The sequence below is a fragment of the Sturnus vulgaris genome, unplaced genomic scaffold, assembly GCF_052056855.1.
Source record: "Sturnus vulgaris isolate bStuVul1 unplaced genomic scaffold, bStuVul1.hap1 Scaffold_173, whole genome shotgun sequence".
Classification (NCBI taxonomy): Eukaryota; Metazoa; Chordata; class Aves; order Passeriformes; family Sturnidae; genus Sturnus; species Sturnus vulgaris.
Window position 1 is genome coordinate 59,290 of NW_028276092.1, and position 10,711 is coordinate 70,000.

Consider the following 10,711-nt stretch of genomic DNA (forward strand, 5'->3'; position numbering starts at 1 on the left):
CCTGGGTAGACCTGTTGTCCGCAGCTTGGTAGACCTGTTGCCCGTTTCATGGCTGGGTAGACCTGTTGTCCGCAGCAAGCCGTGAGTAGACCTGTTGCCCGTTTCATGGCTGGGTAGACCTGGTGTCCGCAGCATGCCCTGGGTAGACCTGGTGTCCGCAGCTTGGTAGACCTGTTGCCCGTTTCATGGCTGGGTAGACCTGTTGTCCGCAGCAAGCCGTGGGTAGACCTGGTGTCCGCAGCTTGGTAGACCTGTTGCCCGATTCATGCCTGGGTAGACCTGTTGTCCGCAGCAAGCCGTGGGTAGACCTGGTGTCCGCAGCTTGGTAGACCTGTTGCCCGTTTCATGGCTGGGTAGACCTGGTGTCCGCAGCATTGAGTTGGTAGACCTGGTGTCCGCAGCAAGCCGTGGGTAGACCTGGTGTCCGCAGCTTGGTAGACCTGTTGCCCGTTTCATGGCTGGGTAGACCTGTTGTCCGCAGCATTGAGTTGGTAGACCTGTTGCCCGTTTCATGGCTGGGTAGACCTGTTGTCCGCAGCTTGGTAGACCTGTTGCCCGTTTCATGGCTGGGTAGACCTGGTGTCCGCAGCAAGCCGTGAGTAGACCTGGTGCCCGTTTCATGGCTGGGTAGACCTGTTGTCCGCAGCAAGCCGTGGGTAGACCTGGTGTCCGCAGCTTGGTAGACCTGTTGCCCGATTCATGGCTGGGTAGACCTGTTGTCCGCAGCATTGAGTGGGTAGACCTGGTGTCCGCAGCATGCCCTGGGTAGACCTGTTGCCCGCAGCATTGAGTTGGTAGACCTGTTGCCCGTTTCATGGCTGGGTAGACCTGGTGTCCGCAGCATTGAGTTGGTAGACCTGGTGTCCGCAGCATGCCCTGGGTAGACCTGGTGTCCGCAGCTTGGTAGACCTGTTGCCCGTTTCATGCCTGGGTAGACCTGTTGTCCGCAGCAAGCCGTGGGTAGACCTGGTGTCCGCAGCATGCCCTGGGTAGACCTGGTGTCCGCAGCTTGGTAGACCTGTTGCCCGTTTCATGGCTGGGTAGACCTGTTGTCCGCAGCATTGAGTTGGTAGACCTGTTGCCCGTTTCATGGCTGGGTAGACCTGGTGTCCGCAGCATTGAGTGAGTAGACCTGTTGCCCGTTTCATGGCTGGGTAGACCTGGTGTCCGCAGCTTGGTAGACCTGTTGCCCGTTTCATGGCTGGGTAGACCTGGTGTCCGCAGCATGCCCTGGGTAGACCTGGTGTCCGCAGCTTGGTAGACCTGTTGCCCGTTTCATGGCTGGGTAGACCTGGTGTCCGCAGCAAGCCGTGGGTAGACCTGGTGTCCGCAGCTTGGTAGACCTGTTGCCCGTTTCATGGCTGGGTAGACCTGTTGTCCGCAGCATTGAGTTGGTAGACCTGTTGTCCGCAGCAAGCCGTGGGTAGACCTGGTGTCCGCAGCATGCCCTGGGTAGACCTGGTGTCCGCAGCTTGGTAGACCTCTTGCCCGTTTCATGGCTGGGTAGACCTGTTGTCCGCAGCAAGCCGTGGGTAGACCTGGTGTCCGCAGCATGCCCTGGGTAGACCTGGTGTCCGCAGCTTGGTAGACCTGTTGCCCGTTTCATGGCTGGGTAGACCTGGTGTCCGCAGCAAGCCGTGAGTAGACCTGTTGCCCGTTTCATGGCTGGGTAGACCTGGTGTCCGCAGCATGCCCTGGGTAGACCTGGTGTCCGCAGCTTGGTAGACCTATTGCCCGTTTCATGGCTGGGTAGACCTGGTGTCCGCAGCAAGCCGTGAGTAGACCTGTTGCCCGTTTCATGGCTGGGTAGACCTGGTGTCCGCAGCATGCCCTGGGTAGACCTGGTGTCCGCAGCTTGGTAGACCTGTTGCCCGTTTCATGGCTGGGTAGACCTGGTGTCCGCAGCAAGCCGTGGGTAGACCTGGTGTCCGCAGCTTGGTAGACCTGTTGCCCGATTCATGCCTGGGTAGACCTGTTGTCCGCAGCAAGCCGTGGGTAGACCTGGTGTCCGCAGCTTGGTAGACCTGTTGCCCGATTCATGCCTGGGTAGACCTGTTGCCCGCAGCATTGAGTTGGTAGACCTGTTGCCCGTTTCATGGCTGGGTAGACCTGGTGTCCGCAGCATTGAGTTGGTAGACCTGGTGTCCGCAGCATGCCCTGGGTAGACCTGGTGTCCGCAGCTTGGTAGACCTGTTGCCCGTTTCATGGCTGGGTAGACCTGTTGTCCGCAGCATTGAGTTGGTAGACCTGGTGTCCGCAGCATGCCCTGGGTAGACCTGGTGTCCGCAGCTTGGTAGACCTGTTGCCCGTTTCATGGCTGGGTAGACCTGGTGTCCGCAGCTTGGTAGACCTGTTGCCTGTTTCATGGCTGGGTAGACCTGGTGTCCGCAGCAAGCCGTGAGTAGACCTGTTGCCCGTTTCATGGCTGGGTAGACCTGGTGTCCGCAGCATGCCCTGGGTAGACCTGGTGTCCGCAGCTTGGTAGACCTGTTGCCCGTTTCATGGCTGGGTAGACCTGTTGTCCGCTGCAAGCCGTGAGTAGACCTGTTGCCCGTTTCATGGCTGGGTAGACCTGGTGTCCGCAGCATGCCCTGGGTAGACCTGGTGTCCGCAGCTTGGTAGACCTGTTGCCCGTTTCATGGCTGGGTAGACCTGTTGTCCGCAGCATTGAGTGGGTAGACCTGTTGCCCGTTTCATGGCTGGGTAGACCTGTTGTCCGCAGCAAGCCGTGGGTAGACCTGGTGTCCGGAGCTTGGTAGACCTGTTGCCCGATTCATGCCTGGGTAGACCTGTTGTCCGCAGCAAGCCGTGGGTAGACCTGGTGTCCGCAGCATGCCCTGGGTAGACCTGGTGTCCGCAGCTTGGTAGACCTGTTGCCCGTTTCATGGCTGGGTAGACCTGGTGTCCGCAGCAAGCCGTGAGTAGACCTGTTGCCCGTTTCATGGCTGGGTAGACCTGGTGTCCGCAGCATGCCCTGGGTAGACCTGGTGTCCGCAGCTTGGTAGACCTGTTGCCCGTTTCATGGCTGGGTAGACCTGTTGTCCGCAGCAAGCCGTGGGTAGACCTGGTGTCCGCAGCATGCCCTGGGTAGACCTGGTGTCCGCAGCCTGGTAGACCTGTTGCCCGTTTCATGGCTGGGTAGACCTGGTGTCCGCAGCAAGCCGTGGGTAGACCTGGTGTCCGCAGCATGCCCTGGGTAGACCTGGTGTCCGCAGCTTGGTAGACCTGTTGCCCGTTTCATGGCTGGGTAGACCTGGTGTCCGCAGCAAGCCGTGAGTAGACCTGTTGCCCGTTTCATGGCTGGGTAGACCTGTTGTCCGCAGCATGCCCTGGGTAGACCTGTTGTCCGCAGCTTGGTAGACCTGTTGCCCGTTTCATGGCTGGGTAGGCCTGGTGTCCGCAGCATGCCCTGGGTAGACCTGGTGTCCGCAGCTTGGTAGACCTGTTGCCCGTTTCATGGCTGGGTAGACCTGGTGTCCGCAGCAAGCCGTGGGTAGACCTGGTGTCCGCAGCTTGGTAGACCTGTTGCCCGATTCATGCCTGGGTAGACCTGTTGTCCGCAGCATTGAGTGGGTAGACCTGGTGTCCGCAGCTTGGTAGACCTGTTGCCCGTTTCATGGCTGGGTAGACCTGTTGTCCGCAGCATTGAGTTGGTAGACCTGTTGCCCGTTTCATGGCTGGGTAGACCTGGTGTCCGCAGCATTGAGTGAGTAGACCTGTTGCCCGTTTCATGGCTGGGTAGACCTGGTGTCCGCAGCTTGGTAGACCTGTTGCCCGTTTCATGGCTGGGTAGACCTGGTGTCCGCAGCATGCCCTGGGTAGACCTGGTGTCCGCAGCTTGGTAGACCTGTTGCCCGTTTCATGGCTGGGTAGACCTGGTGTCCGCAGCATTGAGTTGGTAGACCTGTTGTCCGCAGCAAGCCGTGGGTAGACCTGGTGTCCGCAGCATGCCCTGGGTAGACCTGGTGTCCGCAGCTTGGTAGACCTGTTGCCCGATTCATGCCTGGGTAGACCTGTTGTCCGCAGCAAGCCGTGGGTAGACCTGGTGTCCGCAGCATGCCCTGGGTAGACCTGGTGTCCGCAGCTTGGTAGACCTGTTGCCCGTTTCATGGCTGGGTAGACCTGGTGTCCGCAGCAAGCCGTGAGTAGACCTGTTGCCCGTTTCATGGCTGGGTAGACCTGGTGTCCGCAGCATGCCCTGGGTAGACCTGGTGTCCGCAGCTTGGTAGACCTGTTGCCCGTTTCATGGCTGGGTAGACCTGGTGTCCGCAGCAAGCCGTGAGTAGACCTGTTGCCCGTTTCATGGCTGGGTAGACCTGGTGTCCGCAGCATGCCCTGGGTAGACCTGGTGTCCGCAGCTTGGTAGACCTGTTGCCCGTTTCATGGCTGGGTAGACCTGTTGTCCGCAGCAAGCCGTGGGTAGACCTGGTGTCCGGAGCTTGGTAGACCTGTTGCCCGATTCATGCCTGGGTAGACCTGTTGTCCGCAGCATTGAGTGGGTAGACCTGGTGTCCGCAGCATGCCCTGGGTAGACCTGGTGTCCGCAGCTTGGTAGACCTGTTGCCCGTTTCATGGCTGGGTAGACCTGTTGTCCGCAGCAAGCCGTGAGTAGACCTGTTGCCCGTTTCATGGCTGGGTAGACCTGGTGTCCGCAGCATGCCCTGGGTAGACCTGGTGTCCGCAGCTTGGTAGACCTGTTGCCCGTTTCATGGCTGGGTAGACCTGTTGTCCGCAGCAAGCCGTGGGTAGACCTGGTGTCCGGAGCTTGGTAGACCTGTTGCCCGATTCATGCCTGGGTAGACCTGTTGTCCGCAGCATTGAGTGGGTAGACCTGGTGTCCGCAGCATGCCCTGGGTAGACCTGTTGTCCGCAGCTTGGTAGACCTGTTGCCCGTTTCATGGCTGGGTAGACCTGTTGTCCGCAGCAAGCCGTGAGTAGACCTGTTGCCCGTTTCATGGCTGGGTAGACCTGTTGTCCGCAGCATGCCCTGGGTAGACCTGGTGTCCGCAGCTTGGTAGACCTGTTGCCCGTTTCATGGCTGGGTAGACCTGGTGTCCGCAGCAAGCCGTGGGTAGACCTGGTGTCCGCAGCATGCCCTGGGTAGACCTGGTGTCCGCAGCTTGGTAGACCTGTTGCCCGTTTCATGGCTGGGTAGACCTGTTGTCCGCAGCAAGCCGTGGGTAGACCTGGTGTCCGGAGCTTGGTAGACCTGTTGCCCGATTCATGCCTGGGTAGACCTGTTGTCCGCAGCATTGAGTGGGTAGACCTGGTGTCCGCAGCATGCCCTGGGTAGACCTGGTGTCCGCAGCTTGGTAGACCTGTTGCCCGTTTCATGGCTGGGTAGACCTGGTGTCCGCAGCAAGCCGTGAGTAGACCTGTTGCCCGTTTCATGGCTGGGTAGACCTGGTGTCCGCAGCATGCCCTGGGTAGACCTGGTGTCCGCAGCTTGGTAGACCTGTTGCCCGTTTCATGGCTGGGTAGACCTGTTGTCCGCAGCAAGCCGTGGGTAGACCTGGTGTCCGGAGCTTGGTAGACCTGTTGCCCGATTCATGCCTGGGTAGACCTGTTGTCCGCAGCATTGAGTGGGTAGACCTGGTGTCCGCAGCATGCCCTGGGTAGACCTGGTGTCCGCAGCTTGGTAGACCTGTTGCCCGTTTCATGGCTGGGTAGACCTGGTGTCCGCAGCAAGCCGTGAGTAGACCTGTTGCCCGTTTCATGGCTGGGTAGACCTGGTGTCCGCAGCATGCCCTGGGTAGACCTGGTGTCCGCAGCTTGGTAGACCTGTTGCCCGTTTCATGGCTGGGTAGACCTGTTGTCCGCAGCAAGCCGTGGGTAGACCTGGTGTCCGGAGCTTGGTAGACCTGTTGCCCGATTCATGCCTGGGTAGACCTGTTGTCCGCAGCATTGAGTGGGTAGACCTGGTGTCCGCAGCATGCCCTGGGTAGACCTGTTGTCCGCAGCTTGGTAGACCTGTTGCCCGTTTCATGGCTGGGTAGACCTGTTGTCCGCAGCAAGCCGTGAGTAGACCTGTTGCCCGTTTCATGGCTGGGTAGACCTGGTGTCCGCAGCATGCCCTGGGTAGACCTGGTGTCCGCAGCTTGGTAGACCTGTTGCCCGTTTCATGGCTGGGTAGACCTGGTGTCCGCAGCAAGCCGTGGGTAGACCTGGTGTCCGCAGCATGCCCTGGGTAGACCTGGTGTCCGCAGCTTGGTAGACCTGTTGCCCGTTTCATGGCTGGGTAGACCTGGTGTCCGCAGCAAGCCGTGGGTAGACCTGGTGTCCGCAGCATGCCCTGGGTAGACCTGGTGTCCGCAGCTTGGTAGACCTGTTGCCCGTTTCATGGCTGGGTAGACCTGGTGTCCGCAGCAAGCCGTGGGTAGACCTGGTGTCCGGAGCTTGGTAGACCTGTTGCCCGATTCATGCCTGGGTAGACCTGTTGTCCGCAGCATTGAGTGGGTAGACCTGGTGTCCGCAGCATGCCCTGGGTAGACCTGGTGTCCGCAGCTTGGTAGACCTGTTGCCCGTTTCATGGCTGGGTAGACCTGTTGTCCGCAGCAAGCCGTGGGTAGACCTGGTGTCCGGAGCTTGGTAGACCTGTTGCCCGATTCATGCCTGGGTAGACCTGTTGTCCGCAGCATTGAGTGGGTAGACCTGGTGTCCGCAGCATGCCCTGGGTAGACCTGTTGTCCGCAGCTTGGTAGACCTGTTGCCCGTTTCATGGCTGGGTAGACCTGGTGTCCGCAGCAAGCCGTGAGTAGACCTGTTGCCCGTTTCATGGCTGGGTAGACCTGGTGTCCGCAGCATGCCCTGGGTAGACCTGGTGTCCGCAGCTTGGTAGACCTGTTGCCCGTTTCATGGCTGGGTAGACCTGTTGTCCGCAGCAAGCCGTGGGTAGACCTGGTGTCCGCAGCATGCCCTGGGTAGACCTGGTGTCCGCAGCTTGGTAGACCTGTTGCCCGTTTCATGGCTGGGTAGACCTGGTGTCCGCAGCAAGCCGTGGGTAGACCTGGTGTCCGCAGCATGCCCTGGGTAGACCTGGTGTCCGCAGCTTGGTAGACCTGTTGCCCGTTTCATGGCTGGGTAGACCTGTTGTCCGCAGCAAGCCGTGGGTAGACCTGGTGTCCGCAGCATGCCCTGGGTAGACCTGGTGTCCGCAGCTTGGTAGACCTGTTGCCCGTTTCATGCCCTGGGTAGACCTGTTGTCCGCAGCTGGGTAGACCTGTTGTCCGCAGCAAGCCGTGGGTAGACCTGGTGTCCGCAGCATGCCCTGGGTAGACCTGGTGTCCGCAGCTTGGTAGACCTGTTGCCCGTTTCATGGCTGGGTAGACCTGGTGTCCGCAGCAAGCCGTGGGTAGACCTGGTGTCCGCAGCATGCCCTGGGTAGACCTGGTGTCCGCAGCTTGGTAGACCTGTTGCCCGTTTCATGGCTGGGTAGACCTGGTGTCCGCAGCAAGCCGTGGGTAGACCTGGTGTCCGCAGCATGCCCTGGGTAGACCTGGTGTCCGCAGCTTGGTAGACCTGTTGCCCGTTTCATGGCTGGGTAGACCTGGTGTCCGCAGCAAGCCGTGGGTAGACCTGGTGTCCGGAGCTTGGTAGACCTGTTGCCCGATTCATGCCTGGGTAGACCTGTTGTCCGCAGCATTGAGTGGGTAGACCTGGTGTCCGCAGCATGCCCTGGGTAGACCTGTTGTCCGCAGCTTGGTAGACCTGTTGCCCGTTTCATGGCTGGGTAGACCTGTTGTCCGCAGCAAGCCGTGGGTAGACCTGGTGTCCGGAGCTTGGTAGACCTGTTGCCCGATTCATGCCTGGGTAGACCTGTTGTCCGCAGCATTGAGTGGGTAGACCTGGTGTCCGCAGCATGCCCTGGGTAGACCTGTTGTCCGCAGCTTGGTAGACCTGTTGCCCGTTTCATGGCTGGGTAGACCTGTTGTCCGCAGCAAGCCGTGAGTAGACCTGTTGCCCGTTTCATGGCTGGGTAGACCTGGTGTCCGCAGCATGCCCTGGGTAGACCTGGTGTCCGCAGCTTGGTAGACCTGTTGCCCGTTTCATGGCTGGGTAGACCTGTTGTCCGCAGCATTGAGTGGGTAGACCTGGTGTCCGCAGCATGCCCTGGGTAGACCTGGTGTCCGCAGCTTGGTAGACCTGTTGCCCGTTTCATGGCTGGGTAGACCTGGTGTCCGCAGCAAGCCGTGGGTAGACCTGGTGTCCGCAGCATGCCCTGGGTAGACCTGGTGTCCGCAGCTTGGTAGACCTGTTGCCCGTTTCATGGCTGGGTAGACCTGTTGTCCGCAGCAAGCCGTGGGTAGACCTGGTGTCCGCAGCATGCCCTGGGTAGACCTGGTGTCCGCAGCTTGGTAGACCTGTTGCCCGTTTCATGCCCTGGGTAGACCTGTTGTCCGCAGCTGGGTAGACCTGTTGTCCGCAGCAAGCCGTGGGTAGACCTGGTGTCCGCAGCATGCCCTGGGTAGACCTGGTGTCCGCAGCTTGGTAGACCTGTTGCCCGTTTCATGGCTGGGTAGACCTGTTGTCCGCAGCAAGCCGTCGGTAGACCTGTTGCCCGTTTCATGGCTGGTAGACCTGTTGTCCGCCGCCGGCCTGGAAGTACTCCAAGGGGTCGCTGTTTCTCGCTGCCTCCGGCTATGTCATCGTAGAAGGCGGCGTGCGCCACTGCGCCCCCTCGGTCACGTACATCGGTTCTCTTTCCGGCCTCCGCCGCTTCGGGCCCATCTGTCCGTATTATGGGAACGAGGTGACGGGCCGTATCCCCACAGGCTGTTGCCGTGCCTGTGTCCGTGGCGGAGAAGGGCGGACGCGCGTGCGGTCGCCAGGGCCAGAAGAACACCGCCGATGTCGGGGCGAGTCGCGTGGCTTCGTCCGGCTTCCCGTCTTACCCAGTTCGACTGGGACAGGTTAGCCCAGAGAGAGAGACCGATGCGATCCGAGAGCCGCTCCCCGGCCCAGGCGAGGCTGCGTGCTCAGTCGGGGGAGAAGCGAGAAAGCCCCCAGAGAGACCGATGCGATCCGAGAGCCGCTCCCCGGCCCAGGCCGAGGCTGCGTGTTCAGTCCGGGGGAGAAGCGAGAAAGCCCCCAGAGAGAGCGATGCGATCCGAGAGCCACCGCGCTCCCCCGGCCCAGGCGAGGCTGCGTTGTTCCAGGCGGGGGAGAAGCGAGAAAAAGGCCCAGAGAGAGGGCGAGAAAGCCGCGAGTGTGTCCCGCTCCGGCCCGGCTGCTGCCGGTTTCGTGACAACGGGGAGCCGGGCGCCTGCTCGCTCCCCCGGGGATGGTGGCGGGCGAGGCGGCGGCGCCTCGCCCCTTTTCTGCCCGGCCTTAAGCCGGGGCCCCGCCCGCTCGCCGGGTGCGGCATTTCTTCGGCTGTCGGTCCCGGTGCACGCTGGTGGCCGGCAGCCGGGGCTGGATTTCTGTGGGGCCGGCCCGGGGTTGTGTTGAGCCTGCCCGGGCTTTCCCTGGCCCCCCTCCCCGAGAGCCCCCCGGGCGTGGCTCGCTTGGCCGAGGTTGGCTGCGCCTCGTTTCCCGCTCCCGACCTGTGTTGCCAGAGTTGTGTCCGTATCGAAAGGGCAGCGGGGGACATGCAGTGGGGCGTGTGGCCTCGCCTCTCGGCTTCGCTTGCTTGCCTGCGAAGGGGGGCTCGGTGACGGGAGTGTCCGGCCCTGCCGTGTGTTGTTGAAGTCGTCCCCCTTCCTCGGCCCTAAGCCGGGGACCCGCGTGTAGCGGGCAGAATTTTTCCGGGGCGGCGGTCGGCCGCGGTGGCCGGCCGTGTCCCCCCCCCCAGGACGGACCCCGCAACCCAACAGAGAGCGAGCGAGCGAGTGAGCCCCCGAGAGTGTGTCGTGGGCGGGGCGGCGGCGCCTCGCCCTTTCTCGGTATCGGCCGGGCGCGATCGAGGCACCGTGCCGGGGCGGCCCGTGGTGTCTGGCCTGCCCCGGCTGCCGTGGTTGCCGTTGCCGGCGGGGGCTGGGTTTTGCGAGCGGCTCCGTTCTTTTTTATTAAAGCGTGCCGGTGTGCGGGGCAGTGTGGGGGTGCCCGCCCGGCCTCCGTTCTTTTTCTCTCGCGGCCCTAAGCCGCGGCACCGAGAAGCGCGCGCTGACGAAGGGTCACGGGCCGCCACCGAAGCGAAAGCGAAAGGCGAGAGAGAAGGGCTGGCTGTGTTGGCGAGTGAGAAAAGAGACCGTATGTCCGGTGGTTGGAGGGGTTTTACGGGAGGAGTTGAGAGGCGCGTTCTCGCCCCCACCCCTGGCTCGTGACCCCCGTGGCTAGCACGGGTCGTGCGACGCATGGCGTGCTTTTTTTTTTAGTTTTTTTTTTGGTGCGGTGGCTTGCCCTTCCCCCCGGCTTTTTTTCCGGGTGGGAAGCCGATCGCTGCGAGGCGGGCGAAAGCCGGTGGCCCGCGGCGTGGTCGGTGGCAGCTGCTCCGTTTTCCGTTGTCTTGCGGCCCGCGGGCGGGTGGCGGCACCCCCCGCTCTCTTCCTCTGCTGCGTGATCGATCCCGAAGGTTGCAAGCGGCCCGCCGGCGTCGGGGGCCTAGGGAGCGTCGGGGAGGCTCGGCGGCGCCAAGGGAGGGCCTCTCGGGGACGTGTCCCGCTCGCACGCATGTTGGAGCCCTGCTCCGTTGCCGTTGTCCCAGGAACCCGCGGCCGCGGGGGCTCCCCGTTGCCCCGCGGCTGCTTTTCTTTCTGTCCCCGTCCGATCGATG